Raw genomic sequence first — 19876 nt, 5'->3', positions numbered from 1 at the left:
CACATCTCAGAGATGCAAGGGTTGGAAAGGTGTTGTGGTTTTGGTTTTTTTCTTTCACTCACTACAGGAACTGCTATGGTACCATTGCTACGTTGAAAACCGTCAGCCGGAGGTTTGAGGAGGTTTTTTTTTCTCTGCCCCTTTTAACCTTATCTCTTTTTACAAATTAAAAGAAGTTTTCCCATCAGATTCAATTTCTACTTCAAATAAGCAGCGTTTATGTTGGGGAAAAACTCCTGGCTCAGAAATTGAGCAGTAAATCAATGGCAGCTTCAGAACAAGTTAGTGATGCTGAGGAGCTGAAACGAAGCAAGCCACGGATTGATGGGTGTGTTTTCAGAACGACTCATGAGTTGAAACCACACCTTTTTGGTTCAGATCCAGGTGTTTGTCCCTGGGAAGCTGTTCCCAACTTGCTCAGAGAAGCAACAAACCTCCATGAGAAGGCAGCTGGACTTTGTACTCGGAGGGTACCCAGTTCAGGAGCTATTCAAGCACACTCCAGGTTTTCCAGTGCCAGATAAAATCCCACTGATGGCTTGTCTCCATGCCCGATGTGAAACATTCACTGACCTGCCTGCTTTTAGATAGGAGTAAGCCTCTCCTTTTGCTTATTCATGAACAATGTAATTATGTAGAAAACAGGGAACGTGGAAAACTGCCTGCTTTTAGATAGGAGTAAGCCTCTCTTTTTGCTTATTCATGAATAATAGCATTATGTAGAAACAGGGAACGTGGAAAGCAGCTTTTGGGTGCTCTGAGTGCTAGCTTCCAGCCGCAACAAACCTAAATATTTGGGGCTGAAGTTCCAGGAGGCGATGCTCTGCTGGAATTCAGGAGGAAATGAAGCATTAAGAGGGAACCAGCTGTTTGTGAGCGGAGCAGCACCAGGAGCGGGGCTGCGCCCCCGGCAGCACAAGCTTTTCTCTTCCTCCTTTTCTTTTTTTGGCTCTACCTTGCAGCACTTGCAGGCAAATGAAAGGGGAGAAATGACAAAGAGATTTGCGGCTCAGCTCTGACGGCTGTAGTATTACGTGTAGGTTTCCCAGTGGAGAAAGCTCTGCGATGTATCTTAAGTATTTTTAGGGTAAAAGGACCATTGAGCAAAGATTAACTGTTCTGGAGCACTAACACTGCGTGAAAAGGCATCATTATATTTGGCAAGTGTTGCTTTCTGTCGACAGCAACCTGTTATTTGACTCTAGTTATTTATTTTTGTTAAATGAGGGGTACATTTCCGTGCGATACATTTTTGAACTGTTAACTGGAGGAATGGGATATATTTCAGGGGACACAGGGGCTATTACCTGTGTTGCCTGTCTCTTTAATGCGTGCAGCTCATCGTTCCGTCCTTTTTCATCTTGAAGCTTCTCTGGAGCGGCTGACACCCTGTTTGTGGGTCAGGCAGCAGCAGAAACACACTTTCCTTTAAGTACCTCACTTAGGAACAGGATATGGAAATGATCCAATTAATCATCTATGATTTCTCACAAGCACTTTAGAATGAGATCACAGTGTTCCTCCGAAGGAAATATTTTCCGTGGCCACCCTTAATTTTGCTGAGTAGTCTCAGTGCCGTCACATCCTGACTCTCCTGTACCTTTTGGTTCATGCTCAGGCTTCTCTTGTTCCTGGTCCCTTCACTCAATTAATCCTTCTTCCTTAGTCAGCCCTGAAATGTCATCATCTGCACCGGCTCAACATGTCTGTTTTGTGATTAATCTGCCTCGTGCTTGAGCTCTGAGCCCATTTAAAAAGCCTCAGCAGCCTGGGACTTCCTACAAGGTTTTCCATTTCCTTTTCTTATTTACTGTAGAAAATTGCTGATGGAAGGAAAAAAAAAAAAGAAATTTCCCCTTTGTTCATGGAAAATATATCAGAAACTGAATATAGCTTCAAGGAATAGCTGAGGTCCATCTGGCTGAAACAGGAAGGCAAAACCAAAAAGGGGCAGATGAGAGTGAGAACATCTAGATTTCAGTCCCAAGACATCCATGTAATAGAGTGAAGCACTGAAATAATTAAAGTGAGTATTCTCACCCACCCTGGTGCACGTGGGCCCTTGCCAAAAAAGGGGGGATAGAGAAAAGGGAGAGAGAAAAAGCAGGGATTATATAGAATATCAATCGATGTCAGTTTATCACGCAGAAACCTTTTTCCTACTGTGTGTTCTTTCCTCCCTCCCTGATGGGGGTTGTTCTGAAACGCTCACCTCGGTACAAAGCTCTTCAGGATGGCACAGGGTCAGGGAAACCAGGGTCTCTGCTGGAGCCAGGGGATGCAGGAGGAGGTGTCTGTCCTGCCCAGCCCCTCTGTGGCCGTGGGAAGCCCCTCCGTGGGACTCGGTTCCTCACCCTTGAGAGGCCGGTGCCTCCGGCTGCCGCCGCGGCTGGGGGTGCAAAGGCACCCGGGGGTGCGGGTGCTCGGATGGGGCACGCAATGATGACACCAGGTAAGTTTTCTGCACTGAAATACTTGGAAATGACTTAAAAAGCAAACACGTAGCATTTTTAGGGTTGGAGGTGTGTATCCCTGTATCACAGCAGTATCTCATGAGGTAACTGCTGTAAAAGCACTTGGAGCTTATTCGACAGGACATGTTTTATGGTGATTCTTTATTTCTTCCCCTCGTATTTTAAGCTCCTGAGCTGTGTCCACGTTATGTATCAGCATCAGCACTCCATCGGGGTGCACAGAACCGTGCTGGGTGGGAGAAAAAGGCGGTGTGTGATGGAGGAGCAGGTCCCGGGGGGTGCACGGGGCAGGACACTGCTCTGCACAGCCCCAGCTCATTGGGCATTCTGTGGCTGAACCCAATTTGGACAGCCTGGGAGCAGGAGGGTGTCGGGAGCAGGTGAAATATAGTCACTGGCTTTCGAGCGCTGTAAATTTTCAGGTGGGCAGAAACGAATGGATTGCCCTTTACCCAAAAACGTAATTTCTCTATTACAGAAGAGTGGCTTTTGTAAAGAGCTTTAACCTGGGCAGCCTCGGTGAGCAGCCTCCGGCCGGTGACAAAGCGGTGTCTCAGGGGGTACGAAGGCAGCAATAAATTCTATATTGACAGTGGACAAAATTTAGTATCTACTGCATTTTCCTCTGTGTAGGAGGGAACTTGCTGCAAGATAATGTGCTGGCAATTCTGAATAATTCAAGTAGCCAAAGGCACTTCTAGATACAGGCGTATGTGCTTCAGACCTGCATCCCTTCCTGAGGTCTCCAGTTCTGGCACCCACCGAACCCACCTTCTCTCTGTGAGGGTGTGCTGCTGCGCATCTGTTAAACGATGAAGCTTTACCTTCTTCAGCCTGTGATTAGATTACCCTTTCTTTTACCCTGGAGTGCCAATTAAAAAAGAACCCCCTGCAATCCTACAAAAGAGCATGAAGTAAGCAAGGGAGGCTTGTCACGAGCTGCTCCCTCTCTGTGTCCCCACGCACACCGAGCACGGCTGCTCCTGCAGTGACAGTAACTGAAACGGGTGCTGGATTAATATTTATAAGTCCTTACTAAAGCACTATTTGATCTCCTCATGAGAAATGCTGCACGTGGAGTACTTTCTGTGACCTGGCTCTCAAGTGCCCTCTGTTCTCCCCTGCTTCTTGCCCACATTATGCATGATGCCAGCGGAATCTCACATTATTCATAACTTGCTTTTTTGTATCTCGAAATGTATGAAGAGAGACGTCAATGTCTCTCTTCTCCCTGGAGCTGGCCAGGGAGCACTGCTCTCTAAAAAGGAGCCTCTGCTCAAACAAGCTTAAAAATGATACTCAAGCAAGCAGGTCTAAAACTGCTGGCGGGCGGCTCGGAGGATGCTCTGCCTCCGGCGCAGGCTCAAGTCTGTGGGATTCAGCACTCCCTGCTCTGCTGGTGCCAGGAGGGAGGAAATGGCATTTTCTCCACGTATTTCTAATGTTATTGGGTTTTTCATGAGTGACATGAGTGGGGAGCATTTCTGAATGAAAATAACCAGGGACAAACCCCTCCACCGGAGCCTCAGCCCGTGCCCGGCCAGCAGCTCCCTGCTCCATCCATATTCTGCTGGTGTAGCATCTGTAAGCACTCACCAGTTCCTCTCAGCGTGTCGTTACTGGGCTATTAGCTGCCTGGGAACTGTGTAATTGAGACAGAGCAGGTTATGTCTACACAAAAGACGTTGCCTCCTGTCCTCGCCTTCCCCCAGGCCCCCTGGTACGTGTCCACCAGCGGTGGCCGCAGCAGTGGCCACCTCGTCCCACGACATTGCTTGTTCATTGGGACTGACGTCACACACTATTATTTCTGCATCTGGGTTGAATGGGCATAAAGACAGGAGAATAATGAAAGGTGAATATTGCAATGGCTTTTCACATGAATTCGTACCCAATTTTGTGAGGAATGATGGATAACTTTATGAATAGGTTGCAATAAACCAGATACTCATTTAGTAGGAAGCAGTAGAGCCAGGTGAGCCTTGATTACACAACTCTCTTTCACTGAAATGTCAATGAGCCAAGTATTTTTCTTGGTTTTTTTTTTTTTTTCTGTTGGCAGACTCAGAAGTCAGAAGGAACTACTGTGAAGACTCAACTGACCTCTTGAGAGCGCAGGGACAAAGGAGTGGGGCTTCCCTCGGCACCTTCTGCTTACAAACCTGTGGAAAGGAGAAACTGGTGCCAATGGGGAGGTCTCACTGGTTAATATTTCCTGGGCAAGGCACCATTTGGACGAAGGGAAGCATCTTCGTGGAGGTCCCAGAGAAGTGAATGCTGGTGAATATAAGTGTGAATTTAACCAGACCAGGACTAAACCCTATTTTGAATCTCCTGAATGAAGTTAAATTGAACCAAGGCCCCTTTGATTCTGAAACCATTTTAGAGAGTTAGTGATTCAGCTAGTGGTTTTGCCTGATTGATAAAGCTAGCGCTTAATTCATTGTGAATTTAAACCCCATGGAGTTCGGGTATTTTTTTGTGTGACATTTTGTTTTAGTTCTTTGTACGTGGGGAATGCTCACGTGGATGTAGGGAGGCAGAGACCCAGAGGGAAATCAACCTGCTGGAGGATCTGCAACAGAACTGGAGTTGAAAAGCTTTTCAAATTCGTATTGATTTAATATTTTTTTTTATTGCTCTGAGCTATGGAGAAAACTGAAGGGGGTTGGCAGCCAGAGGGATCTCCTACGTGCTGTCGGTGGTGCCTGCTGTGAGTGAGGTGGGTCAGGTCCATCCCGCACTCGGGCGGCAGAGATGAGACCCACCGTGATGATGGCAGGGGGTCCCAGCACAGGGCTGGTGGGATGTCCTGCAGCTGTAGGCATGGCTGAACCTATGGCTGGGAAAGGAGATGCTACTGCTGAGCCCCCCCCAACTTAGCAACAGGACCAAGGCAAAGGCTCACGCTATTAAACAGCTCACTTTGTTATGCTCAAATCCATCATGTTTGGAAATGCCTGTTCTCTGACCACTTTTTTTTAAATCTTGTCGAGTTCTTTGCTTACCATAGAATAGCATTGGGCTTAAGAGTCTGCACTTGGTTTGCTCTTCCAGGCTTTTGCCTTGCTCTCATCCACCCAGTACTGCTCGCTGTTACTGGCTCAGATCAAATCCACAGGAACAGCCTTTGCGCTCCAAGTGTACTTAACATCATAGAGTGATGGAATAGTTAGAGTTGGAAGGGACCTTAAAGATCATTGAGGTCCAGCCTCCCTGCCCTGGGCAAAGACACCTCCCACTAGAGCAGGTTGCTCAAAGCCACGTCCAGCCTGACCTTGAATCCTTCCACCTCTCCTTGCTCCCACGGTTGCCTACAGGCAGCTGTAGGAAGAGAGATTTCTCTCTTTGTAAAACCTGAGTAGAGGTGAGGAGATTTGTTCTGCCAGCACAGTGATAAACCATGAGAAACTGAGCTCCATCTGCCAGACCCGGCCAGGCAGATCTCCACAAGCTTCCACATCTGAAGCGGGACCAGCAGCGTCGTGGCACTACGTGGGCAGGAGCGAGCCAGGGAGACATTTCCCAGCATGGGGAGAACAATTCTCTTCCTTTCCCAGGCAGTTTTTTAAGTATTAGCAACCATGGTAACTGGAATAGAAATGTAACCAGCACGCTGTGCATTCAGCTTGACACAATTATCTCTGCAGAACAGTCATGACAAAAATAAACACAACTTGCACCGGATTCTTCAGCCGCCTCGCTCTGTGCCCTGAAGGAGACCTGCCAAAAGTTTGGTGCAGTTTGGGTGACAGTGTCGCACACCGAGGTCTTGATCAGTTGGTGTTGTTGACATCGTTGCCCATAGCCATCGCTTCTCCTTGAGCTGGCGAGGAAGAGGAAGACCTCAGCGCAGCCCCTTGTCCATGGCCATGGAGACTGAGCAATGGAGGGCGATGGTAAGCTCTGTGCAGACTGAAGCACACCGTCATCTTTGTTTTAACGGTTATTTCTGGTTTTATGTTGTTCTTACGTTACTTAGAGAAATCTTTAACATTCACAGAATTTATTGGTATACCAATGCATTTGCCCACTAAGCATGGCTATTTTTCCACTCAAGAGATCTCTTGAAAGGAGGTAGTTAGTGTTTTAGCAGGACTTACTGTCCTTAATATGGCATATGTATTGCCATGTTAAAATGTCTGGAATCAATGTTTGCTCTTGTAGCTGCTGACCTAGAGCAGTAATAATGCAGCTTTGATTGATAACAGCGGACCATCCATTGACAGAGCAAACCCAGGATAGCAGGGATCTTGTTTTGGAAATCCCAGGTAAGATCAGTTGAGGGTACACAGATTGTAAGATGTGTCTTAAAATAATTGCTGGAAATAAGTTTAAAGAAGAAAAAAGGATTTGGATACTTCATTTTGTCAATGAACATACTGTGATTTAAAACTCCGAATAGTTGGGATTTGTCGCTTCTGCCTCACGCCAGTATATGCTCTACAAGAGATGGCAGAATGTGGGGAAAAACTATTACCAGCTTGGTTTTGTTTGAAATCAGTCATTCATCATTAGTTTGTGCATTTCACTGCGTCCACACTCAGAGCTGGGCAGTATCAACCCGACGTGCTCTTCTCATTTGTAGAAGGAAGAGCACCTCGTGCGCCAAATCGCTCCCTGCCGGAGTACCCATTAACTCATCAGGCAAAAGCGTGTGGAAGGAGTGAAGAAAGTTTGAGTACAGGAAATGTAAAAATTCTCTTTTTTGCCTTGCCCTATTTAGTAAACGTTGTGGAAATCAAGGGAAGGGCAGAGCTTGCAAGCTCTTAACCATGGAAGATTTTTGCAAGAGTCATTTCCGCAAATGTCTTACGTTCCATATATAGATCTTGGGTCTGTGCTTTTAATGGGCTGACAAATGTACAATAACCCCAGATGACTGTTACTTCATTGCTCGGCTATAGAGATAAGAGGAATGCTTTCTTTTGATTGAGATCTTAAATCAATTGTTCCTTTACTCAGTGTCTAGTGGTTATTATCCAAGGAGAAGATAAAGTTCAGATGTTAAATTGTTAATATTGTAAGAAAAATGTTTGTTGCGTCCTGCTTAAAGTTTCCCATCCAGATGAAATACATTCTCCTATAATATTTAAGGTGGTGTGCAATCCATCAGAGCACATATTTGATCGGTGGCCGTATTCTCTTGCTCTGTCACTGCACCAACAGGTTTTACAGTGCAGTTCTGTAAAATGTGCCCATGGCTCTCCTGGCCTCCCCTGGTGCTGCTTCTGTGCGAGGGATGAGCTGCTGGAAAGCAGGGCCCAGTTCTTTGGGAAGGGAGTGAGCCAAGATCCCCTTGTCCTGCACCAAAACATCAAGGACTGTGCTGCCTCCAGCACGGAGCTGGCAAAAAGCCCAAAGGGGTGACTTGCTTCACTCTTGCCCATCCCTGCCATCTCCCATGGGTGACACGTGGAGGTGGAGGAGAGCAGGAGCTGTAGGTCAGAATCCAGGTAGGGAGGTTGTGGGATGGAACGATGGGGTGTCCTGCCAAGTCCGTGCCTACTTGTGTCAGGAGAGAGCGTCCTGAGCTGGGCCGCCTCACGAGTCGATGTCGGTGTTGGGCAGCACAGGGTGAGCACTGGGTGGGTGAACAGACCCGGTGGGACCCTGTGCATTCACCTGCATTTCCACAGCTCCTCCCCGGTGTTACACACTGTGCAGTGCCATGCTCTGATGGGGGCTGGACCGTTGGACCCTTTGCTTTTGAGCCACCAGCTCTTGGGAAGTGGAGTCCTTAAAATGCTTTCTGGGATTATGCATTGCCTTTTCAATTTCCATGACTACAGTAATAAACGAAAACCATTTGTATGTTCTTCCTTTATATCTTTATATCTATGTTACCAAAGATGCCAAATTTCCTCTCAAGCACTCAAAATACATAGTCTCACTTTTGCTTCCTAAACCAGCAACAGCTATAATCCTTCATCTACTCATCTCTGATTTAGCCTAGGTCATAATTTTTCATACCAATTTGCTATTGAATTTTCACCTTGTGTCACTGAGAGAAATAGCTCTGTTATTTTCTAATGGTGACTCATGTTGCACCTTATGAACTTTAACTAGTCTCAGGGTCATTCTCATTGACAAATTGCTGTGGGCTGCTCAAGTAATTATTCGTCCTTGGGAAGATGTATATCCTTTATTGAAGTTATCCTAAGAATAAAACAATCTCACTATGAAAAGGTCTGCTCTATCACTAGAAGATTAAATACTTATCCTTTTGACCAATTCATGCTAGTCCTTGAGAAGCAGAGATGTAGCAAAAAGTACCAAAATCTACTCCATGAAATGCTAGATGTTAGAGAAGGTATATAATTAATATGAATGTAGATAACTAATTCTGATACATTGCTATTTTAATTTTATTTTGGTCTTTCAGATATGATAGTGATCACCAAGGAAACTAAAAAACATTGGTGGGTCTCCACATCTCCAACAGAGCCGAGTTAGATGCTGCTGTTTGGGTGCAATGGACTTCACTTGGGTCAGGGACAAGCCGCGTCAAGTGGTCCCAGGTAATGGCTCTCTGACTTGTCTCGCTCTTGGGTTTAAAGCCATCTCAAGCCCCCGTTGTTATCCCTGACAACCGCTGTTGAAAGGTGACCTCTGCCACAACTGGCCTGGGACTGCAGGAGGTAGACCAGGAACCCCAGTGTCTTCTCCTGGCCAAGAGACAAGCACAGGTACAGATGACATCCAGCACAGGGGACTCTGGTCTGGCTGATATCTTTGGGTGCTCCCACAGCAAATGTGTACACAAGTAGAAAAGCTGTTGATTTATTTGAGCTCCTTCATGCTAAGTCTGAGCCCACACAGATCTGGCTGAGTCCTGCTTTGGTAAACAGCTGGAGCAAGGGGGACACCCTGACTCTGAAATGGAAACGTGTCTGCCAAGATAAGAGCCCAGTGAATTAAAGCAAACCCTAGTTCCATCAAAATCAATAGGAAAACTGAAGGTAAACTTGCAGTCCAGGATCTGACCCCACATTCGATAAGGAAGCGACAAAGGGTGAAGGAACTCTGCCTTAGCAATCCCCAGTTCCTGCAGCTCCATGGGGAACTCAGACCCACATGTAGGGGGCCAGATCCCTCCCCTTGCCTGCTCCTGCTGGGTCAGATTCAAGGACCTGACATAAAAGAGAAACCCAGTTTCCACATTGCCCTCTCAAATCCTCTTTTATTTCCTGACTCCTTAACCTAGAATTTGTGGCGATGTCAGCTGCTGCTGTTGTGACAGATGCTGAAAGAGGCTGGCAATATTTTTGGTGCTAAAAACAGTACTTCTTTGTTGACAAACTGTTAAAAAAAAGATTTACTGTTATGGGGCTGTTTCCCCCCAGGGTCATTTTCCAAAGGCAATAACTTTGGCTCTGGCAGCTGGGGACGTGTGGGGGCAGAGCAGCAGGGGACGCGCAGACACGGGGGCCCTCGGGGAAGGACAGTGTCCTGCCCACTCACCCAAGTAATTCACAGTAGCGCCTTCTCCGGAGATGAGCATCTCTTCACACCGAGTTCCTTTTCAGTTTTCTCTCACTAATGAAATTCAGCTCTAAATCTGGTTCTTGCTGGGAGACAAAGTAGTGGCCGAGAGCAGGTCCTGGTGAGGCAGAGGAGGAGGGAGCAGCAAACGGCATGGTAGGACCAAACCAGCTTCTTCTCCTCCTCCAGCTCAGCAAGGAGAGGCAGCTGGAAATGCCTTCTCCATCCACCCTGGTGGCTGCCCATGCTCTGCAGAGACACAGACAGGATGAGCCATCGGGTGTGTTGAGGGCTGACGCTGCAAGATCCTGCTCCTGGCAGCCCTGGTCCTCCTTAGGGCAGGTGCTTTGGTCTGGGCTGGGGTCAAACGCACAGGTAACTCTTCTGAACTTCATAGGATCTTGAGCAAATCCACACACTTACATTTTTTCCTGTATTGATGTTGTCACGAATGGTTTCATTAACTTCCCTGAAGCTGAAAGACAAGAGTCCCCCTCTAGGACTCATTTTTCCTGCACGTCTTTGCTAATGACTCTGCACCCGTAGCTGTAAGTGCCCATGTCCCCCCCCTCTGTCTCTGCCTGAGGTCTCCTCATCTGTCTTCCTCAGAACCAAAGGGTGATTTTTCCCTCTGCTCTGGTTGATGTGCTGGTGATGAACTGCATGTGCTTAACGTGCGGCCAGAGGAAACTTCTGAGTTATGCCACTTTATGGCCATCACGGTGATGTCCTATTCCATGACCCCTCCTCCTAGCACGGTCTTTTTTTTTCTTTTTTTTTATCCTATTATATCACTTGGCGAGCTTGTACTGCACAGTTTGTGCTTTTCTTGCTTTTGGAATAAATAGATGGCAGTTGTCAATCTGGGACATTTCGCCAACGGTGAATGCAATGGCTTTTTTTTCGTCAAAGACACTTTGGGGATTTTAAATGATCTTTTTGACTGTGAACAGAAATCACGTAGCTACGCAACTCCATTAAGGCTTTGCAAAGATTCATCTACAATAAGTGTCTCCTGCCTGTTCTGCATTCCTGATTTTCTTTTTCTATTGACAGGAATCAATAGCGGCATATATGAGGAAACAGATAAATATATATCTAGCTAACGAGAGGTAAATGGCTCTTCAGAGCAAGTTGGCCTCACAAATTTCCACTTGTCTCTGCATTTTCTTATTTTTTGAGTAAATATTCAGCTATGCTTGTTATGCCATTCACCTTCAATGTATCTGAAATCTTCAATCTCTCTTCAATGTGTTTTCAGCATTTTGCAATGTCAGATGTTGCTTCCAGCTGTAAAAGAAATTATCTTTCATACTTCTTTAAAGTAAAAGCAATTTAGAGCATTTACATCTGCAGAAACAGTAGCTCCTTGTGGAGTCCAACACCCAAGAGGTGCTTGTTTTTATACACTGTTGGACTATATCAAAGGCAGCATTGTAGAGTACTTAATGATTGCCTTTTCATGTCAGATTTAAAATTCTTGTGTAGTGTCTTTATTATTCATACCAATCTGTCTTTTAGATCATCTTCCATAGACACTCCAGATTAAATTTTCTTCATTATCATTATAGAACTAGATGAATAAGTGGCACATCTGTTCATGAAGTGGTTTATTATCTGTTCTGATGAGGTTTTGGATGAATAGCAGAATGACTTAAATATGGAGCAGAGAAATGCATACAGGTTTATGCATAATCTTAAATTCATAACCAGTAGCACTAACTCGAGGAATCTGATTTTATACAGAAGAGGTAATTATTAATTAATGATCTGGGCCAATTTATCATGAGGGCCAACTTAATGAAGGGACAAGATGAGACAGAAAACAAACCTGCATGTGCAATAGCACTAATGAAGACCCACACATTGTTCAACCAGTTCTCGTTCCATCACTGCAAAGGAAAACTCTATAAATATTTTATAAACACACCAGTCTAGCCATGTAGCACCAAATTGCATCAATAAATCTACTTATCTGGAAGTTATTTCCTAATTTCTTACAGCTGCATCATTTACAAAGAAGGATGCTGATCATTTGTCTATCGAAGAGACAAAAAGGTTACATGTTCCACACCCTTATGACAGCGGTGGTTTCCATGAAGACTCCAAAACTGCAAAGCCCACACCGTCCCCTTCTCCTTCGGTTGGTCCACAGGGAGACAGAGCCCTTGGAGGCAGCTCAGGACGGGCACGGCAGCCAAGGTTCTCCAGCTGCAGGTCAGGCTCCCTTTCAGAGTGGTTATTTTGCTCTTTCATACCCCAAATGTTGCTTGAGGTGCTGAAGAAAGTGACCGAGTCCCCGCTGGATGCCAAGGTGGGAAGGGAGTGGAGGAAACACTGGGATCTCCTGCTCCCCTCGGGTGCACCAAGCACTGTTTCATGCCCATCCCCTGCAGATGAGGGAAAATGAAGCATCAGATGCCTGTAAGATCTTTATATGTTTATTTTGGGGCTGTGCAATGTCAGTGGATCGTATGTAAAACTGGGCCTGTGTCAGACAGGAGTTGCATCTTCAGCTCCCAGTGACAAACCGCTCGAGCTGCAGGAGCTGTCAAGGTGCACGAGGTTGCCAGGAACAATCAATGAAATTATAGCCTTGTACTACACCGTTGTTTATCCACTATTATGGAAATAAGGTACCATGAAAACTGTTGAAAAAACTTGAGGATTACAGTATGCACAATTTGGGGATGTGACAGCAACATTTAATCATGTTATTCTGACAGGTTCTGTTTTAAAAAAAAAAAAAAAAAATCACAAACTTCTGCTGTTGTTGCCTGCACAGAGCTGAAAGGAGAACAATTAATGGCATTTGTCAGATGTTATGCAAGAACAAATTTGGAAAATTGCATAGTGTCTCAGAAAGCTGAGGTCCCCAGCGTAGCGCACGTGGTATAACGAAGTGAAGGATGCTCATTATGAGTGTGGCTTCTACCAAGCAGAAGTGGCCATGGGGTAAGTTATTCTTCCAGATTTCTGTGCCAGTTTTATGTGGAAGAGCAGGACGGTGAGACCGGGCACAGCGCGGTGCTCGGGGCTGGGAAGCCCTGGCCCCACTCGGCTCCGGAGTTCGCATTTAATGGAGAAAAAGCCCTTCAGCTAATCCCCCTTGATTGCCTTTTGCTGTCTAGAGCTATGTGGAAATATTTAACTTCCATCTGAAAGTACATAAGGAAAGTTAATTTAATATATCATTTAAAGAACTGATCATTTTACACTCAAAACTCTCTGCTGTTAATAAGGCATTAAGAGCTTAATTTCGGGCTTGAGCTCGGATCTGGGAGAGACGAGGCATTTCCAGCCCCCGGGCTCAGGCCTGGGGAATCTCTCAATTACAACATGTCAGTATTTTTAGGAAATAATATTAATTGAATAAGTACATCTTCAAAAGCAGTGCAGAAAAAGCATTTTGCGCCCAAACTGTAGTCACATCACACTGGTGCCTACATTTTTTTGAGATAATTTGCTTTTCTTATTTATTTTCCAGATTTTACAAGTCAAAAAGTCTTTGCTGTGGCTTCCATGCAGAGGTATGACTTGAACCTAAATTGGTATTGTATTTTTTAAAAAAGTTTCATACAGATTAGGTTTAGACCATTGTTTTTGTGATCCGTCCCACTGGCAGATACTGTACTGAACATTTTTGTCTGCTTCTGAAGATAGTATCAATCACCTCTTTTCCTGACAAGCCCTAAGGAGAAGAACATTTATCAGTATCTATTAGAACAGTCTAAAAAAATTCAAGAAATGACATTTTACAGAGAGAGTATGAACTGGTTGGAAAATAGCAGAAGCTTGATGCTTTCCCTCAAAAATTCTGTGCTGCCTCCTTATATAGCTGCTGTCATCACAGCATCCCCACGCCTCACCACTCTTATTTTAGGACAGCCTTTTTATATGTTTTCACGTCAATTCCATGGGGGAAGATTCCAAAACGGGAGAGCAGGAGGCCAGGCCCCATTCAGCTGGCACAAAACCTGCCCAAAGCACCGAGCCCACAATTTCCTGTTGGCTCCAGCCCCTGAATCCCCAAAGCCAAGCACTAAGCAAGGGCTGGTGCAGGGATCTGAGCCCCTGGCCCAGGTTGCCCAGAGAAGCTGTGGCTGCCCCATCCCTGGAGGGGTTCAAGGGCAGGTTGGAGGGGGCTTGGAGCAACCTGGTGTGGTGGGAGGTGTCCCTGCCCAGGGCAGGGGTGGCACTGGGTGGGCTTTAAGGTCCTTTCCCACCCAAACCATTCCATGTTCTCCCCTTGAAGCGAGCACAGGGACAGGCACACTTTCTTTCCAGCAGATGCAGTGTTTGCCCAAGAATTGTCCAGAACTTTATATGCTTAAATTTGACACCACATACATTTAGCTATAACAGTAAAATCAGTGGGACCATTAAAGTAGATTATGCACTAATAATTATGCAAATATTCCTTCAGTGAAACTATAAAAATCTCATGAAGATTTAGCACATGGCTATTACAAGGAGAGAAATATGTGGAAAATGAAAATGAAGATCATTAACTTTAAGGAGTTAGGGGAATTTTTTTGCTGTCATTTAAATACATGATTTGGGATGCCTTTGCAGGTTTAACCTGGAGGAGACGATTAGTTATAACAGTGCTAAGATACAACCACAGGATGAAAATTCAGTCTGCCCGCAGAAATGGTGGCTGGAAAACAGAGCTCACCTGCTTTGTCCTTTCAGAAAGAATTCAAACACAGCACTAGGGCATTTATAAAAAGCAGAGTAACATTTATATTCCTATCAGGTAGATCTAAAGTGAATATCCATTTTCCTGTTTCAGGGCATAGATTAGTGGTTGGAAGGAATTACAAAGGGGTTTGGCTGCTCCCCCCTCCAATGCCCTTCTGTTCAGCTCTGGCTGGAGGAGCAGGAGACCCGCCGTGGCTCAGGGTGCAAAGCAGACATAACAGCTTGGTGTTTCACCATGGTGGATGTTATAAAATGGTAAAACAGTTGATGAAGAGACCACTCAAAGAAGAAAATTCAGTTTTATTTGTTGAAGCTGGGTTCAGTGTCCAGGTCTTGAGATAACACTTAATAGTCAATGAACTGTACGCGTGTGGGAGCCACTGGAAGTGGAGATACCATGGTGAGAGGTGAGGCTTCAAGGCTGATGGCTCTACCCCGATGGACAAGAAGTCGGTTGGTGGGGTTTTGGGGTTTGTTATGCTGAAGTATCAGCTTGTGTATGAAGTGCAGTTGGCCAGTTGGTCCTGGTGTGCTACCCGGGGCTGGTCTAGCTTCTGCCTGCCCACCTCGGGGCCAGGAAAGGGCTTTTGGGAAAGGTGCTGGGAGGAATACACAACGTGCTGCTTCTCCAGGGTGTTTGGCCAGTGGCTTAGTCCGAGGAGAGCAGGAGGAGAGGTGAGGATGGTATGGGTGCAGCTGGATGCATCACTAAAGGTTTAAAGCAGATGAAGATCTGTTGCTCCTCTCTGCATCAGGTCCCTGTGGTCCAGGGCACGCAACCGCAGTAACAACTACTGCTCCTCCAGGGAAGTGGAGAGGAAAATGTTCTTGCTTGTATTTTGTGTGTGAGGGAGGTGGATTGTACAGCTGCAATTAAACTGCCAGCGTTAGCTCTGCATTGTTAGCTGAATTTATTTCTCATCGTAGTGCTGGAAAAATAAACATGCTTGTGAGTGAGAGATAAGCACTAACACTGCAGCGCAACGGAGGGCATAACGAGCAGCACGAAGCAGTAGCAGAGGTAAAGGGTTGAAGAATATTTTATGTTCAGTGCAGCTCATCCCAGACGTAAATGAAGGTATTAGACATGACATGAAGATGTGAGTGATTAAAAATATATGAAGTTATGAGGGAAAAATCTTCAGTCCTTTGTGTTGGCTAAAAGCTGCAAAAGCATTAAGAGGCTGGAATGATTTCTGGTGATAATTAGATCAATATATCAGATTTCTGGACAGCTTAAAGAGGAAATTGTAACACAGTGAAAAATGTAGCAGTAGCTGTGAGGGGCAATTCAGGTGAGAGGAACAGTCCCAAGCAGGAAACCAAGCTGGAGGGAAAGTGGAGCCATCAGAACAGAGGGAAAAGCAGGGCTGGAGGTGTCGGGACTTCTGCATTTTAGGCACCTACAGCTTATTGCTGCTGTGGTCAGGGACAGGCTTCCCTTAAACAATTTTACCATGGAAGAAGAGAGAGCTGTTGGGTTTGGGGTTTTTTGGGGGGCATTTTTGTGTGTGTGTTTGGTTTTTTCCTGTTGGTTTTTGGTTTGTTTTTTTCTTATGGTTTTTTTTCTATTTTCTTCCTGCAGTTCTGGACACCAGTGGGAACTCAAGGACAACCTCCCAGGGGTTGTGGGACCCGCTGTGTGAGGTCTAATTGCCCAAAGCAATGGCAGAAGGATACCACGACTCTCCCCCAGGAGCTGCCAGCCCTCGGGAGACGCAGACGGGTCCCTGGTTCTGGGAGTGAATGTCTCTTGGTCCTGGTTCTCCCACACTGGAGGTTTCCCAGCGTCGTTGGTGGCTCCCCAGCTGCTCCTCTCCTCCTCCTCCTCAGCAGGAGCATCGCGTTGTGGACCGAGCAGGGACATCCTGGTGAAGCTGCTGTGGTCAGTAGGTGTTGGCACAGTCACTGGTGCAACTGGTGCAAACTGAGGGACCACATCCTGGCTCTGAGCACTGGGAACTGGTGGCTGCTCCGTGCTGGGACTGGGAGCAGGTCATCCCCCCAGCACGGAGCTCGGGAACCCCAGAGCCACCTCCCATCCCTGCCCTTCCCTGGAGCCTGGGCACAGCTCCGTGGCCTGTCTGTGGGGTTAAAGGGATGGGCGGACACATCCAGGCTAATGCTGCTCTTAATTGAGGGGTTATTAGAGTAGAGACATATTTTTAATCCTCCTCTTACTGCCTGTGTGGGCATTGACCTTCGCTGTCCCCCGTCCCCGGCCGTACGTCACAGTCGAGCCGTGCAGTTTCGCAGCCCAGCGGCACTAACGGGTGGCAATCGCCTCACACTGATTATTACAGAGCTGCAGCCCCTCCTGCATCCCCGCTGAAACCTATCGTTTTGCCCAAAGCCATGCTATTTCAGGCCACGCTCTCTGCAGCTCTCCCAGGTTTAGATTGGATTAATTCATTAACGCGGGAGGGCAGGGAGAGATCGGTGGCAGCCGGGAAATTCAGGTTTCTCTCTCAGCTGTGCGTGGTTACCCCAGCCCCAGCACGGGCTGTCCCAGCGCTTTTTACACCTATTTCCCCAGCAAGAGCACAGCGTAAGTAAAATTCTGTTGTTCACAGAGCTCACGGTAAGACAGAGAGCATTTCAGAGCAAAGGAAAGAAGAGGATCAGATGCAACAGTCCTAATGAATAATTAGAAATAGATCAAGACTGCTTCTTTCAAGATAATGGTAAAAATAAAAGCTCACAGCTACATGAGTAGCACCATTTATTTTAGCACTGGTAATATCCCTAAACTACATACTATTCCCAATACGTTATGATAAAATTACACGTATTAGGAGTCTTTATTGGATTTAAAAAAAAATAATAATTAGAATAGCTTAAGAACAACTTCAAGTAACACAGACAAGATCACAGAGAAGGCAGAAATTACATTTTTGCTCTGTGCCTGGGGGCACCTCTGGCTGCTCTGGGGAGGGGCTGTGCCTGGGCAGGGGGGTTTGACACCCTCTGGGACTGAGTGAAGGGGAAGGGACGCGGGGGTTTATCTTTGGAGGCAGAGCCAAGGTCATCGCCGCTGCTGTCGGCGCCTACAGCCCGTTGCACCCTCGGAGCCCTGTGTCTGCCACCCCTCCTCTGCTGCTGCCGCTGATCTTCCCTTGGCAACAGCTCATGAAGAGGGAATAAGGGTGGGGGGAGTGAAGTTAATCACCATGTTAGAGTCAGAGGAAGTGAAATAACTCCGGTTCCAGGCAGAGGGCTGCGGTGTTGGCTTGGCTCCTGTCCCTCCTCTCCATCCCTCCTGCCACCAACGCGAGGGCTGTGGCAGAGCCCCAGGTCCCTCCCTGCTGGAGAAGCTGCCCACACCTCCCTCCATGATGGTTCTTCTCCCCTGGAGAGCTCGGACCTTGTTGGGTCACAGTTTTTTCGGCACAACACTGCGGGTACCCCGTGTGCTCACCCCCGGGGCTGCAGGGTCACAGAGCGGGGCTGGGGCGGCAGAGCCCCCACAGAAATAGCCCCTTGTGTGATGTTCAGCAGCTCGGCCAGTCCCTTCACTGAAATAGGTCTCATCTCCCACTTCTCACTATTTCTGCTCCTGGTTTGTAATCCTCCACCTCGCATCTCCCTAAATGAATTTGCCTTTCCTCTGCCAAGCTCTCCCCCACACAGGAGAGGCCAGGCTGGGCGATGCCTCCGGAGGTCACCTGCTCCAGCCTCCCGCTCACGGCAGATGAATTTCCCCTCCGGTTTCACACCCACCTCCAGGAACATCTGAGCTACCGCTTTGTCATTCTCCTCTCAGCAACACAAATATTGCTCTCGGAGACCAAGCGGCTGCAGGAGGGCTGTTTTTAAACATATACAGTGTTCTCTCTCAAGTTGGGAATGGATGTGATAAAAAACACTCTTAGGTCCTGCTTCCCCTAATTTGGAGGGACTAAACTGCAAATGCCAGGTATTTTTTTTCCTTTGTTGTGATTCTGCTAAGCTGATGGAGTTTTGCCCTCTTGTATTGCTGTGGTTAAACAAGGAACAGGTGGATGATGTAGCATCACACTTACATCATGCCTAAAACCTACCAAATTCTCCTGGTTTTCCATTAACCTTTAATGGCTTATGTATATGCATATCTTGGCATGAACATAAAGGGCAAAGTAGAGCGGCCAAGAAGCGAGACTTCAATGCCAGTGGTAAAGGCAAGATTTATATTTTAGTATTGTTCTTATTTTTCAGCCCTGAATCAGTTCATCCCACCACACTTCTCTACAAGAAGTATTCTGGTGTTAATATTGAATTACAGAGTGTGCTGATCTGATTGACCAGAGACAGGCAGAGCTCAAGCATCGGCACTTCAGCCCCCGGCTCCGCTGGCTGCTTTAAACACTTTGAGATCTGCAGTCTGGTTTGGTTTGTAATCAGCATCCTTGAACCCAACCCCTGCTCCTCCCCAAATTTAGAAATACTTTTGTTCAGCTTTACATTTCTAATCTACGCTTTTGATTTTTTTTAAATTCTTTTTTATTATTATTATTATTTCTTATGTGAAAAAAACCTCTGGTTTGTCTTGAAATTCAACTTCTGCATTGCGTTTTTGATCAGGGAGTGGGATATAGGCTGGTCTCAGCAGACAGGCCGTGTGCTGCCAGGAATGAAAAGGGACCATGTCAGTGCCCTCAGTGGACAAAGAGCCTCCCCATCCCTGCAGCTCCCGGTGCTGGGGGTGGCACAGGGGCCAGGTAAGATACAGGCATCCCTGCAGCTCCCGGTGCTGGGGGTGGCAGAGGGACCAGGGAAGACACAGGGATGATCACGAGACATCTTCATGGCTTTGATGCAGGATGACTTATTTATCCCCTGTGTTTGTGGCTGGTCAGGTAACAGGTGTGTGTTCAGCTGCTTAATTGCATGTGCTCACAAATGGCTTTGAGAAGACGATGTCCCCAGATTTCAAAGTGTCTGATGACGTGCTCACCAGCCCAGCACTGGTTCCATGTGGAATCCATGAGGATTAACCATGGTGTCACCAACAGCTGGGGACAGGGTCCCCTGTGGTCACCCCCAAAGCCCTCCGGGAGGTGTGGGCCTCGGGGTGAGGGGGGGCTGTGCGGCCCCTCCTGGCACAGGGACCTTCCCCTCTCCGTGGGCAAGTGCAGGCGAGTGGCTTGGTCTGGGTCACACAGACGATGCCAAATACCCTTTTTTTTTTGGTCTTTGGTTGGTTTTTATTTATCAACAAAACAATATTACAAAAC

The 19876-nt window shown here is 46.7% G+C and overlaps 2 long non-coding RNA genes across 2 annotated transcripts; both read left to right on the top strand.

The window, feature by feature from the left end:
- The first annotated feature begins 6197 nt into the window (after positions 1-6197).
- Positions 6198-12404, top strand: LOC106891391. Its single transcript, XR_001412680.1, has 3 exons — positions 6198-6373; positions 8860-8995; positions 11963-12404. It is a non-coding gene; the product is annotated as an uncharacterized LOC106891391 (long non-coding RNA).
- A 2450-nt stretch (positions 12405-14854) lies between these two features.
- LOC106891501 lies at positions 14855-19367 on the top strand. Its single transcript, XR_001412696.1, has 3 exons — positions 14855-15070; positions 16249-16548; positions 17237-19367. It is a non-coding gene; the product is annotated as an uncharacterized LOC106891501 (long non-coding RNA).
- The last annotated feature ends 509 nt before the right edge of the window (positions 19368-19876 follow it).

This window comes from Calidris pugnax, unplaced genomic scaffold, assembly GCF_001431845.1.
Source record: "Calidris pugnax isolate Ruff unplaced genomic scaffold, ASM143184v1 scaffold27, whole genome shotgun sequence".
NCBI classification, from domain to species: domain Eukaryota; kingdom Metazoa; phylum Chordata; class Aves; order Charadriiformes; family Scolopacidae; genus Calidris; species Calidris pugnax.
The sequence above is the reverse complement of the archived record's forward strand: the minus strand, read 5'-3'. Positions and strand labels throughout refer to the sequence as shown.